The sequence below is a fragment of the Haematobia irritans genome, chromosome 3, assembly GCF_050003625.1.
Source record: "Haematobia irritans isolate KBUSLIRL chromosome 3, ASM5000362v1, whole genome shotgun sequence".
NCBI lineage: Eukaryota > Metazoa > Arthropoda > Insecta > Diptera > Muscidae > Haematobia > Haematobia irritans.
In genome coordinates, this window is record NC_134399.1 from 196,200,031 (window position 1) to 196,214,352 (window position 14,322).

Sequence of the window (14,322 nt, forward strand, 5' to 3'; positions counted from 1 at the left end):
AATTAGAACAAAAACAAAACAAAAAATACTAAAATGTCATAGCAAGTCGTCAAAACATAATTTCCCATGTCAGTTTTGTCCATCTCACAAACGTTGGCATTTTAATAAAGAAAAAAAAACACAAACCAGGGTCTTTCAGTTTTCATAAAGCTCAACTGTTGTCAAGCCGTTTAATATTTTCGTCTTTTTTCTTGGGGACGCATAACAGAAATCCGCAAGCAAGTGTATTCAAAATTCTTTTGTGATTTCGGAACATTATAGGATTTTCTATGGTATCCACACTTTGTGGCATGTGCGAATAAAAATTCATCTAATAAAGAAAGACAGACAGACGGACATTTTGTGTTTAAATAAAAGTGATTTGTGTAAAAATACCAAAAACAAAAAGATACAACTACAAACATAAATATAGCGCTATCTTTTGAAAGAAAAAAAAAATCATTGCAAATATGTAAAATATAAAACGCTGTTCATGCGGCAAACAGCAGCAGCAGCAGTACCTTACCTGTAAAGTGTTTTAGTTTAATTAAAAACGGAAATCAAGTGTTACAAGAGTGGCATCCAATCACGCACTCTAAAGTGTGAGAATGCGGGAAGCACCGGCCCGTTCAACGGCTCAAGTTAAGAATAAGAAAAAGAGGTTCGTTCCCAAAGAAAAAATAAATAAATAAAATAAAAGAAAACTCGACCATTTATTTCCGGTGTTTTAATGAGTTTCGTGAAGTTTTTGTATATTCGTCAAGGAAACAAAAAATGGATTTGTGTTTTTAATTCTCTATGAGTGTTTGTGTATAAAACTGTTTTCTTTTTTATTTTGTTTTTTCACTTCAATTGTATTTGTTATGGCTGATATTCCTGCTCTGCGTACTCACCATCACGCACTTCCGTATCCTGCTTGAATTCAACACTAATTACTGGCTCTTCTCTGCATTGCTCATCGCTGGCGGCTTCGTTGAACTTTATGTGGATTACCCCAAAAAAACTACCAATGATGGTGTATCTTCAATATTCTTCAGCAAAGAGAGAGAACTGCAATATGCAGAACTACTTATTGCACAACAACAAATTTCAGCGTAAATATTTTAAAAAAGAAAATTCCTAATGTAATTGCTTAAAGGTAAATGTAAGCTAAGCTCAAAGTTATTAAATTTTCTGCAATGATTTTTCTCTAAATAAATTATTATTTTAGTAGTTAAAATAAATAATACAAATATTACAAAAATATCTAAGAAATTACATATTTGTAATATTTCAGAAATTTGTCCACATATATATAGGACCATTTTTTTTTTTTAATTTTGCCCTTAAATTTATGGTCAACTTTATAGCTGCGTTCCCTTTATATATAAAATCCGGGTTGAGTTTGTTTGTTTTTTGTATGTTCCGGGTAAGTGTGTAAATATTACAATAGCGGTAGGCGAACACTTGTTTCCTTGTATTTCTATATGGAAAGCCCAGAATCGCGGAGGGAATACCGTGGCAAATAGTGAAGTCAAATTAAAATCTATTCTAACCAGGGTTGATAAAGTTGACACTTCTGTGCTTTTTTTGATACATTTCGACTGCCAAAAGCACCATGGCACCGTGGTACTTTTTTATCACAATTTCTCTATTCCGCCGCACTGAGGAACAGAGTATTATAAGATAGTGTATATATTTGAAACGCCCAGAAGTAGACGAAATACACACACTGTGCCTGTAGCAATAATGCTTAGGGCTGGCCCCTGAGACGGTTACCACTGTTGTTAGAATTCTACAAAAAATGGTAAATTTTTTACTGTTTTGTAGATTGGTAGAATTATTGATTTTGGTATATTTTGCAAAGAGGTACTTCTACATATATTTTCTATAGAAATAAAATGTTGACAACATTTTCTATAGAAATAAAATTTTGACAAAATTTTCTATGGAAATAAAATTTTGACAATATTTTCTAGAGAAATAACATTTTGACAAAATGTTCTATAAAAATAAATTGTTTGCAAAATGATCTATAACAATAAAATTTTTCCTATAGAAATAAAATGTTGACAAAATTCCTTATAGAATAAAAATTGGACAAAATTTTCTATAGAAATAAACATTTGAAAAAATTTTCTATAGAAATAAAATTTTCAAAAAACTTCTATAGAAATAAAATTTTCAAAAATTGTTCTATAGAAATTAAATTTTGACACAATTTTCTATAGAAATAAAATTTTTAAAAAATTTTCGAATAAATAAAATTTTTAAAAATTTTCTGCAGAAATAAAATTTTGACAAAATTTTCTATAGAAATAAATTGTTGACAAGATGTTCTATAAGAATATAATTTTTCCTATATAAAAAGGAAAAAAGAATGAGACAAAATTTTGAAAAAATTTTCTATGGAATAAAATTGTACAAAATTTTCTATGGAAATACAATTTTGACACAATTTTCTATAGAAATGAAATTTTGGAAAAAATGTATACATAAATAAATTGTTGACAAAATTTTCTATAGAAATCAAATTGTGGGAAAACTTTCTATAGAAATACAATTTTCTAAAAATTTTCTATAGAAATAAATATAAAAATAAAATAAAATTTTTACAAAATTTTCGAATAAATAAAATTTTTTAAAATTTTCTATAGAAATAAATTGTTGACAAGATGTTCTGTAAGAATATAATTTTTCCTATATAAATAGGAAAAAAGAACGGGACAAAATTTTGACAAAATTTTCTATGGAAATAAAATGTTGACACAATTTTCTATAGAAATTTTAAAAAAATTTTATGCAGAAATAAATTGTTGACAAAATATTATACAGAAATAAACTGTTGACAAAATTCTCTATAGAAATAAAATTTTGGCAAAATTTTCTATAGAAATAAATTGTTGACAAGATGTTCTGTAAGAATATAATTTATCCTATATAAATAGGAAAAAAGAATGGGGCACAATTTTCTATGGAATAAAATTGGACAAAATTTTCTATGGAAATAAAATTTTGACACAATTTTCTATAGAAATGAAATTTTGAAGAAATTTTAACAGAAATAAATTGTTGACAAAATGTTCTATAGAAATAAAATTTTGGCAAAATTTTCTATAGAAATAAAATTTTGCAAAATAAGATTTTTTTTTAAAACAAAAAAAAATTCCAAATCGGCCCTGTGAAAAAAAAAACGGCCTACAAAAATAAAAAATGTAAAAATTTGACCTATAATATCTATTTAAGTGGGAGAAGAGATACAAAAAATATTTCGAGATAATATCAGGTATAGCTTTTGTATGAATGTCAATTTGCTAAGGAAAAAGTATACAGAAATAAATTGTTGACAAAATTTTCTATAGAAATACAATTTTGGCAAAATTTTCTATAGAAATAAAATTTTTAAAAAAAGGTCTATTGAAATTAAATTTTGACACAATTTTCTATAGAAATAAAATTTTTACAAAATTTTCAAATAAATAAAATTTTTAAAAATTTTCTGCAAAAATAAAGTTTTGACAAAATTTTCTATTGAAATAAATTGTCGACAAGATGTTCTATAAGAATATAATTTTTCCTATATAAATAGGAAAAAAGAATGTGACAAAATTTTCTATGGAATAAAATTGGACAAAATTTTCTATGGAAATAAATTTTTGACACAATTTTCTATAGAAATGAAATTTTGCCAAAATTTTCGATAGAAATAAAATTTTTGGCAAAATTTTCTATAGAAATAAAACTTTCAAAAAATGTTCTATAGAAATTAAATTTTGACACAATTTTTTATAGAAATAAAATTTTTACAAAATTTTCGAATAAATAAAATTTGTAAACATTTTCTGCAGAAATAAAATTTTGACAGAAACAAAATTGTGATGTTCAATAAGAATATAATTTTTCATATATTAATAGGAAAAAAGAATGGGACAAAATGTCTATGGAAATAAAATTTTGACACAATTTTCTTAGAAATTAAATTTTGAAAAAAATTTGTGCAGAAACAAATTGTTGACAAAATTTTCTATAGAAATAAAATTTTGGCTAGATTTTCTATAGAAATAAAATTTTGAAATTAAGAATATAATTTTTCCTATATAAATAGGAAAAAAGAATGGGACAAATTTTCTATGGAAATAAAATTTTGAAGCAATTTCCTATAGAAATAAAATTTTGACACAATAGCAATGAAATTTTGACAAAATTTTCTATAGATATAAAATTTTGGCAAAATTTTCAATAGAAATAAAATTTTGGCAAAATTTTCTATAGAAATAAAATTTTCAAAAAATATTCTATAGAAATTAAATTTTCACACAATTTTCTGCAAAAATAAAATTTTTACAATATTTTCTATTGAAATAAATTGTTGACAAGATATTCTATATGAATATAATTTTTCATATATAAAAAGGAAAAAATAATGGGACAAATTTTTCTATGGAATAAAATTGGACAAAATTTTCTATGGAAATAAAATTTTGACAATTTTCTATGGAAATGAAATTTTGAAAAAATTAAAAAAAAAATTTTAGCAAAATTTTCAATAGAAATAAAATTTGGCAAAATTTTTTATAGAAATAAAATTTTCAAAAAATGTTCTATAGAAATTAAATTTTCACACAATTTTCTGCAAAAATAAAATTTTGACAAATTTTTCGATAGAAATAAATTGTTGTTAAGATGTTCTATAAGAATATAATTTTTCCTATATTAATAGGAAAAAAGAATGGGACAAAATTTTCTATGGAATAAAATTGGACAAAATTTTCTATGGAAATAAAATGTTTACACAATTTTCTTAGAAATGAAATTTTGAAAAAATTTTATGCAGAAATAAATTGTTGACAAAATTTTCTGTAGAAATTTAATTTTGGCAAAATTTTCTATAGAAATAGAATTTTGACAAAATTTTCTAAAGAAATAAAATTTTGCAATATAAATTTTTTTTTTCGAAAAACAAAAAAAAACTTGTCCAAATCCGCCCTAGGAAAAAAACAGCATAAAAATATAAAAATTTGGCCTATAATATCTCTTTAAATGTGAGAAAATATACAAACATCATTCCGGGATAATATCAGGTATAGCTTTTGTATGAATGTCAATTTGCTAAGGACGTATTGTAGAAAAATGATCTCAAAATTGCGTATTTTTCGTATATTGTTAAAGAAGTTTATAAAACTGCATTTAAGTGCTCACAAGTATGGAAAATGCTAATAGATAGTTTAGATTGAAGTCTCCATTTTAAAGTTCCATCGAGAAATAAATCGAATCTGAGTGGGGAAAATAGAGTTTGGTGTATCTTTCCCATATCTCCTAAGTGGACATCGGTAGTCAAAGGGCTAAGGATAAAATTGTTCTTAATGCTTGATTTGTGACGCTTTTTATAAATATTATGTAGAAGTACATTTTATTCACTATCTAAAAATATTAATAATAAATATTTCAATTACAATATCAAACATTTCATAAATATTATTATTCGTATCCACTGAAACCAAGAATTTTTAAATTTATAAAATTTGTTTTTAAAAAAATATGAATAATATTATGGGAACATTTGTGAACACTATAAATGAAATATAAGAAATAAATTAATTATTTCTTATGTGTAATGTGGTATCTAATACGATTTTGTTTGTTATGAAAATTTCTGTGAAAGTAAAAAAAAAAAATTCAATAGCGAAAGAGTTATTTAAATATTTTCTACTGTATTCATGCGTTATCACTCTACACTTCCTTCATTTTTTTAAGTTAAGTCTTTAGAGAATCTTTTGTTGCGTGTAAAAAACAAATTGTACTTTATTTCATGGGTGCAAAATTAGTTTCTATTTTTAGTTATACGCCAAACAAATAATAAAGACTTTGCTTAAGCTTACCATACACATTTTTAATGTAATAAAGGTTGGTTGATTGGTTGTTTAGGCAAAGTCACTATGACGTGGTAGCTTTAAGTTTTCCTTTCTTACAACATCAATGTCATTGCTTCCTTTCTAACCTGATTGTAATTACAGAGAATGAATAGTATTCTCCAAATGGAAGTTGAATAAATCTACTCCATGATGAGGAAGAATATGGTCTTGAGAGTGAGTGTAATTCGTTGATTATGATATTTTGACCCTCAAAGCCCTCATTTGTTTTAAATGTATGTTAAATTTGTGGTTTAAATAAATTGTATTTAAAGTCTAGCTCCCGCTTTTAATGGCATACATTTGGTATGGAGGACTTCAAAAATACGTACACCCAGAGAAGGAATATGATCACCCCAAACATGTTTCAAGAGCAAGATGTTATTTTTAGATAGTGACCATGAAATAGGCTTGAGGTGATCATATTCCTTCTCTGGGTGTACGTATTTTTGAAGTCTTCCGTGTCAAATGTATGCCATTAAAAACTAGACTTTAAATAGAATTTACTTAAACCACAAATTTAATTCAAGAACATTTTCCCTAATCACCTCAATCATATTTCAAGAGCAAAATATTATTTTTGGACGGGTTATTACATGTTGTAACATGTTTGCCGCATCTCAAAAGTTATGTATCTGATTTAGACAACCATGTATATGTTTGTCGAGAAAACAACATTTTTGTGACAAAAAAAATGCTTCAGGCTCACCGTGTCCAAAAATAATATTTTGCTCTTGCAACATGTTTTGGGGTAATCATATTTCTTCGCTGCGTGTGCTGTGTGAATATTTCCATTGTTTGTCTTCTTTACTTTTATTCTGATTCTCAAACAGCATACGTATAGCGCATTTTCTTCCCCAAGTTTTTCTGCAAATTTATGAGGAATTATGTTTGGCTCGTGTTAAGTATTAGAAATAAGGCTTATTCGTTTCTGTTATAATACGACCAATATGTGATGTAGGCACTTTCAGTTATTATACGTTTTTCATCACCTTTGTAATAATATTTTCAACCTTGAGGAATTGGTTTCTTTTTTTTTTCAACACAAAGAAGCAAATATAATTTCCCACCTTCAAAACACAGTGTGCCAAAGCAACTTGAAGATTTTTATACCCACCACCATAGAATGGTGACGGGGGGTATAATAAGTTTGTCATTCCGTTTGTAACACATCGAAATATCGATTTCCGACTATATAAAGTATATATATTCTTGATCAGGGAGAAATTCTAAGACGATATAAGCATGTCTGTCTGTTGTAATCACGCTACAGCCTTCAATAATGGCGCTATCGTTCTAAAGAGAAGTTCACCAATGTGGTATCACAATGGACTGAATAGTCTAAGTGAGCCTGATACATCGGGCTGCCACCTAACCTAACCTAACCATCGTTCTGAAATTTGGCAGAGATTCGTCTTTTGTTTGCAGGCAGGTCAAGTTCGAAGATGGGCTATATCGGTCCAAGTTTTAATATAGTCCCCATATAAGCCGACCTCCCGATTTGGGGTCTTGGGCTTATAAAAACCGTACTTTTTATCCAATTTGCCTAAAAAAGGAAATCTAGAGGTACTTTGGGACCATCAAAAGTGTACCGAAAATGGTGTCTATCTGTCTATGTTTTAGTATAGCCCCCATATGAACCGATTTTGCTTCTTGGGCGTCTAGAATGTGTATTTTCTATCCGATTTGTTTGAAATTGAAAATATATAAAAATTGGTGTGTCGAAAATGGGGGATATCGGTCCATATTTTGGTATAGCTCCCATATAGACCGATCTCCCGATTTTACTTCTTGGGCTTCTACAATCCGGTCCATGTTTTGATATAGCCGCAATAGAGACCGATATCCCGATTTTATTTCTTGGGCTTCTAGAATCCGTAGTTTTTACCCAATTTGTCTGAAATCGGAAATCTAGAGGTATTCTAGGAAAGTAAAGAGATGTGCCGAAAATAGTGATTATCGGACCATGTTTTGATATAGCCCCCATAGAGACCGATCTCCCGATTTTACTACTTGGTTTTCTAGAATCCGTAGTTGTAATCCAATTTACCTGAACTTTGAAATCTAGAGGTACTCTAGGACCCTAAACACGTGTGTCGAAAATGGTGAATACCGGTCCATGTTTTGATATAGCCCCCATAGAGACCGATCTCCCGATTTTACTTCTTGGTCTTCTAGAATCCGTAGTTTTTACCCAATTCGCCTGAAATTGGAAATCTAGAGGTATTCTTGGACCATAAAGACGTGTGTCGAAAATGGGGGATATCGATCCATGTTTTGGTATTGCTCCCATATAGACCGATCTCCAGATTTTACTTCTTGGGCTTCTAGAATCCATAGTTTTTACCCTATTTGCCTGAAATTGGAAATCTAGAGGTATTCTAGGACTATAAAGAAGTGTACCGAAAATGGTGATTATGGGACCATGTTCCGATATAGCCCCTATATAACCCGATCTCCTGATTTTATGTTTTGGGCTTCTAGAATCCGTAGTTTTTATCCAATTTGCCTGAAATTGGATATCTAGAGGTATTCTAGGAAAATAAAGAGATGTGCCGAATATGGTGATTATCGGACCATGCTTTGATATAGCCCCCATATAAACAGATCTCACGATTTCACTTCTTGGGCTTCTAGAATCCGTAGTTTTTATCCAATTTACCTGAAATTTGAAATCTAGAGGTACTTTAGGACCATAAAGACGTGTGTTGAAAATGGTGAGTCCCGGTCCATGTTTTGATATAGCCACCATAAAGACCGATCTCCCGATTTTACTTCTTGGTCTTCTAGAATCCGTAATTTCTACCCAATTTGCCTCAAATCGGAAATCTAGAGGTATTCTAGGAAAATAAAGAGATGTACCGAAAATGGTGATTATGGGACCATGTTTCGATATAGTCCCCATATAAACCGATCTCCCGATTTTATTTCTTGGGCTTATAGAATCCGTAGGTTTTACCCAATTTGCCTGAAATTGGAAATCTAGAGGTATTATGGGACCATGTTTCGATATAGCCCCCATATAGACCTATCTCCCGAGTTTACTTCTTGGTCTTCTAGAATCCGTAGTTTTTATCCAATTCGCCTGAAATTGGAAATCTAGAGGTATTCTAGGACTATAAAGAGGTGTGCCGAATATATTGTGTATCGGTACAGTTTATGATATAGCCCCCTTATAAACCGGCCCACCGATTTGGGGTCTAGATTGTAGAACTTCAATTAAAGGGTGATACGGTCAAAATTTGGTCAATATAAACTTCACGTATTTCTTTCAATTTTGCATTTAAAAAACCTGAACACCCCTCATTTGGAAGGTGTGTGTGTGTGTAGAATGTTGCTCCTATTTTGATTTTGGAATTCACTCTTCAGTTGTCAAAATGCCGTCCAAGCAAGAAGAGCAGCGTATCAAAATTTTGCTCGCGCATCGCGAAAAACCGAGCTACTCGCACGCAAAGCTGGCAAAATCGCTAAAAGTTGCCAAATCAACCGTTACAAATGTAATTAAAATGTTTGGGAAACGTTTGTCGACAGCCAGGAAGTCTGGATCGGGGGGAAAACGAAAACCGAAAGCCGCTGAGACGACAAAGTGAGTTGCCGGTAGTTTGCCTCTCTCTCTCCGAGATGCTGCAAATAAGCTGGGTGTATCGTCTGCAACCGTGCATCGAGCCAAAAAACGAGCCGGACTATCGACTTACAAGAAGGTAGTGACTCCAAATCGCGATGATAAACAAAATACGACGGCCAAAGCGCGATACCGGAGGCTGTACACGACGATGCTGACGTAGTTTGACTGCGTGGTAATGGACAACGAAACCTACGTCAAAGCCGACTACAAGCAGCTTCCGGGACAGGAGTTTTATACGGCAAAAGGAAGGGGAAAGGTAGCAGATATTTTCAAGCACATAAAACTGTCAAAGTTCGCAAAGAAATATCTGGTTTGGCAAGCCATCTGTACCTGTGGCTTGAAAAGCAGCATTTTCATAGCTTCCGGGACTGTCAACCAAGAAATTTACGTGAAAGAGTGTTTGAATAAACGTCTGCTGCCTTTCCTGAAGAAACACGGTTGTTCCGTACTGTTTTGGCCGGATTTGGCATCTTGCCATTACGGCAAAAAGGCCATGGAGTGGTACGCCGCCAACAACGTGCAGGTGGTTCCCAAGGACAAGAACCCTCCCAACACGCCAGAGCTCCGCCCAATTGAGAAATACTAGGCTATTGTCAAGCGGAACCTAAAGAAGACCAAAAAAACTGCTAAGGACGAGCAGCAGTTCAAGACAAACTGGCTTTTTGCGGCGAAGAAGGTGGACAAGGTGGCTGTACAAAATCTGATGGCAGGTATAAAGCGTGAGGCCCGGCAATTCGGATTTGGAAAAGCGAAAGCCTAACTGAATATTTTTTTCTGAATTTTATACTAATTGAACTTGAAAAAGAAATTTAATTTGATTTTTTAAATAAACGATTTCACTGATTTACAAGCGTTTTCCCTTGACCAAATGTTGACCGTATTTTTTTTTCTAACAAAATAGAAGAAACGAAATCAATTTTCTTTAGTTTGAAATACCAATGAAAGTTTTTACTTACGATAGGGGAAGAGTGCATAAGAGTTCTAAGAGTTTTGTCACTTCAATAAAATCAATCCATCAATCAATCAAACTTGTAACATTTGCATTTCATCTATCACTTCAGTTTATTCTTATCAAATATATCAAATTATGCAGATATAGATAGATGGCGAAAAACTTTGTTAGCCTTTTGGTGATGAAAGCAAACAAACAAAATCATAATTTCAACATGCTGATTGGATTCATAAAATGCCAAGTACATACATGGACAATGGATATACTTTTCTTACATTAGGCCAAGAATATTTTCTTTATGTGGAAAATTCTGATGAGGCTATTGTATGGGAACATTTAAAGAGAAAACAAGTATATACGGCCGTAAGTTCGGCCAGGCCGAAGCTTATGTACCCTCCACCATGGCTTGCATAGAAACTTCTACTAAAGACTGTTATCCACAATCGAATTACTTAAGTAGCGGTAACGCTTGCCGATGACAAGGTATCTTAAAACCTCCTAACACCGTCTTCGACATTGTATGTAAGTCCATACGTAGTCTATATTAAATCAAAAACGATCGATAAAAATACCTATGTAATTCAGTTTCACAAAATTTTCTATAAAAATAAAATTTTTACAAAATTTTCTATAGAAATGAAATTTTAACAAAATTTTCTACAGAAATAAAATTTCTACAAAATTTTCAATAGAAATGAAATTTTAACAAAATTTTCCATAGAAATAAAATTTTTACAAAAGTTTTTATAGAAATAAAATTTTGACAAAATTATCTATAGAAATAAAATTTTGACAAAATTTTCTATAGAAATAAAATGTTGACAAAATTTTCTATAGAAATAAAATTTTGACAAAATTTTCTATAGAAATACAATTTTGACAAAATTTTCTATAGAAATAAAATGTTGACAAAATTTTCTATAGAAATAAAATTTTGACAAAATTTTCTATAGAAATAAAATCTTGACAAAATTTTTTATAGAAATAAAATTTTGACAAAATTTTCTATAGAAATAAAATTTTGACAAAATTTTCTATAGAAATAAAATTTTGACAAAATTTTCCATAGAAATAAAATTTTGACAAAATTTTCTATAGAAATAAAATTTTGACAAAATTTTCTATAGAAATAAAATTTTGACAAAATTTTTTATAGAAAATAAAATTTTCACAAAATTATCTATAGAAATAAAATTTTGACAAAATTTTCTATAGAAATAAAATTTTGACAAAATTTTCTATAGAAATAAAATTTTGACAAAATTTTCTACAAAAATAAAATCTTGACAAAATTTTCTATAGAAATAAAATTTTGATAAAATTTTCTATAGAAATGAAATTTTGACAAAATTTTCTATAGAAATAAAATTTTGACAAAATTTTTTATAGAAATAAAATTTTGACAAAATTTTCTATAGAAATAAAATTTTGACAAAATTTTTTATAGAAATAAAATTTTGACAAAATTTTTAAAAAATTTTCTATAGAAATAAAATTTTGACAAAATTTTCTATAGAAATAAAAATTTGACAAAATTTTCTATAGAAATACAATTTTGACAAAATTTTCTATAGAAATAAAATATATATAGAATATAGAAATAAAATTTTGACAAAATTTTCTATAGAAATAAAATTTTTACAAAATTTTCTAAAGAAATAAAATTTTGACAAAATTTTCTATAGAAATAAAATTTTGACAAAATTTTCTATAGGAGTAAAATTTTGACAAAATTTTCTATATAAATAAAATTTTGACAAAATTTTCTATAGAAATAAAATTTTGACAAAATTTTCTACAGAAATAAAATTTTGACAAAATTTTCTATAGAAATGAAATATTAACAAAATTTTCTATAGAAATAAAATTTTGACAAAATTTTCTATAGAAATAAAATTTTTACAAAAGTTTCTATAGAAATAAAATTTTGACAAAATTTTCTATAGAAATAAAATTTTGACAAAATTTTCTATAGAAATGAAATATTAACAAAATTTTCTATAGAAATAAAATTTTTACAAAATTTTCTATAGAAATAAAATTTTGACAAAATTTTCTATAGAAATAAAATTTTTATAGATTATTTTTGGCTCGAGTGGCAATCATAATTATGTACCGATATGGACCAATTTTTATGTGATTGGAGATCGGCTATATATAACTATAGACCGATATGGACCAATTTTAGTATGGTTGTTAGCGGCCATATACTAACACCACGTTCCAAATTTGCACCGGATCGGATGAATTTTGCTCCTCCAACAGGCTCCGGAGTTCAAATCCTGAGAACGTTTTATATGGGGGCTATATATAATTATGGACCGATGTGGACCAATTTTTGCATGGTTATTAGAGACCATATATCAACAACATGTTCCAAATTTCAACCGGATTGGATGAAATTTGCTTCTCTTAGAGACTCCGCAAGCCAAATCTGGGGATCGGTTTATATGGGGGCTAGGTTAGGTTATGTGGAAGCCCGATGTATCAGGCTCACTTAGACTATTCAGTCCATTGTGATACCACAGTGGTGAACTTCTCTTTTATCACTGAGTGCTGCCCGATTCCATGTTAAGCTCAATGACAAGGGACCTCCTTTTTATAGCCGAGTCCGAACGGCGTTCCACATTCCAGTGAAACCACTTAGAGAAGCTTTGAAACCCTCAGGAATGTCACCAGCATTACTGAGGTGGGATAATCCACCGCTGAAAAACTTTTTGGTGTTCGGTCGTAGCAGGAATCGAACCCACGACCTTGTGTATGCAAGGCGGGCATGCTAACTATTGCACCACGGTGGCTCCCGTGGGCTATATATAATTATGAACCGATGTAGACCAATTTTTGCATGGTTGTTAGAGACCATATATCAACATCATGGACCAAATTTCAGGCGGATCGGATGAAATTTGTTTAGCTTTGGAGCTCCGCAAGCCAAATCTGGTGATCGGTTTATATGGGGGCTATATATAATTATGGACCGATGTTGACCAATTTTTGCATAGTTTTGCATGGTTGTTAGAGATCATATACTGACACCATTTGGAACAACCGGATCGGATGAAATTTGCTTCTCTTAGAGACTCCGCAAGCCAAATCTGGGGATCGGTTTATATGGGGGGCTATATATAATTATGAACCGATGTGGACCAATTTGTGCATGATTGTTAGAGGCCATATACCAACACCATGTACCAAATTTCAGCAAGATTGGATGAAATTTGCTTCTCGTTGAGGCTCCGCAAGTCAAATCTGGTGATCGGTTTATATGGGGTCTATATAATTATGGACCGATGTGGACCAATTTTTGCATAGTTGTTACAGACCAACACCAACACCAACACCATGTACAAAATTTCAGCAAGATCGGATGAAATTTGCTTCTAGTTGAAGCTTCCCAAGTCAAATCTGTTGATCGGTTTATATGGGGTCTATATATAATTATGGACCGATGTGGACCAATTTTTGCATGGTAGTTAGATACCATATACCAACACCATGTACCAAATTTCAACAGGATCGGATGAAATATGCTTCTGTAAGAGGCTCTCCGTAAAAGGCTATACGTAAAAGTGGACCGATATGGCCCATTTGCAATACCATCTGACCTACATCAATAACAACTACTTGTTCCAAGTTTCAAGTAGATAGCTTGTTTCGTTCGAAAGTTAGCGTGATTTGAACAGACGGACGGACGGACATGCTTAGATCGACTCAGAATTTCACCACGACCCAGAATATAGATACTTTATGAATGACAAAATTAATATACCCCCCATCCTATGGTGGAGGGTATAAGAAGTCCAAACACCGCAGTTATTCATTCCCAAAAAAAAAAAAAATAAAAAAAAAGATCAGAGAAAAAGCCACCGATTATTATA

At 30.3% G+C, this 14,322-nt stretch overlaps 1 long non-coding RNA gene across 1 annotated transcript; it reads left to right on the forward strand.

Annotated features, from left to right (window-relative positions):
• Positions 1-211: 211 nt before the first annotated feature.
• On the forward strand, positions 212-1,117 carry LOC142232268 (uncharacterized). The gene is made up of 2 exons (XR_012721071.1): positions 212-640; positions 1,017-1,117. It is a non-coding gene; the product is annotated as an uncharacterized LOC142232268 (long non-coding RNA).
• The last annotated feature ends 13,205 nt before the right edge of the window (positions 1,118-14,322 follow it).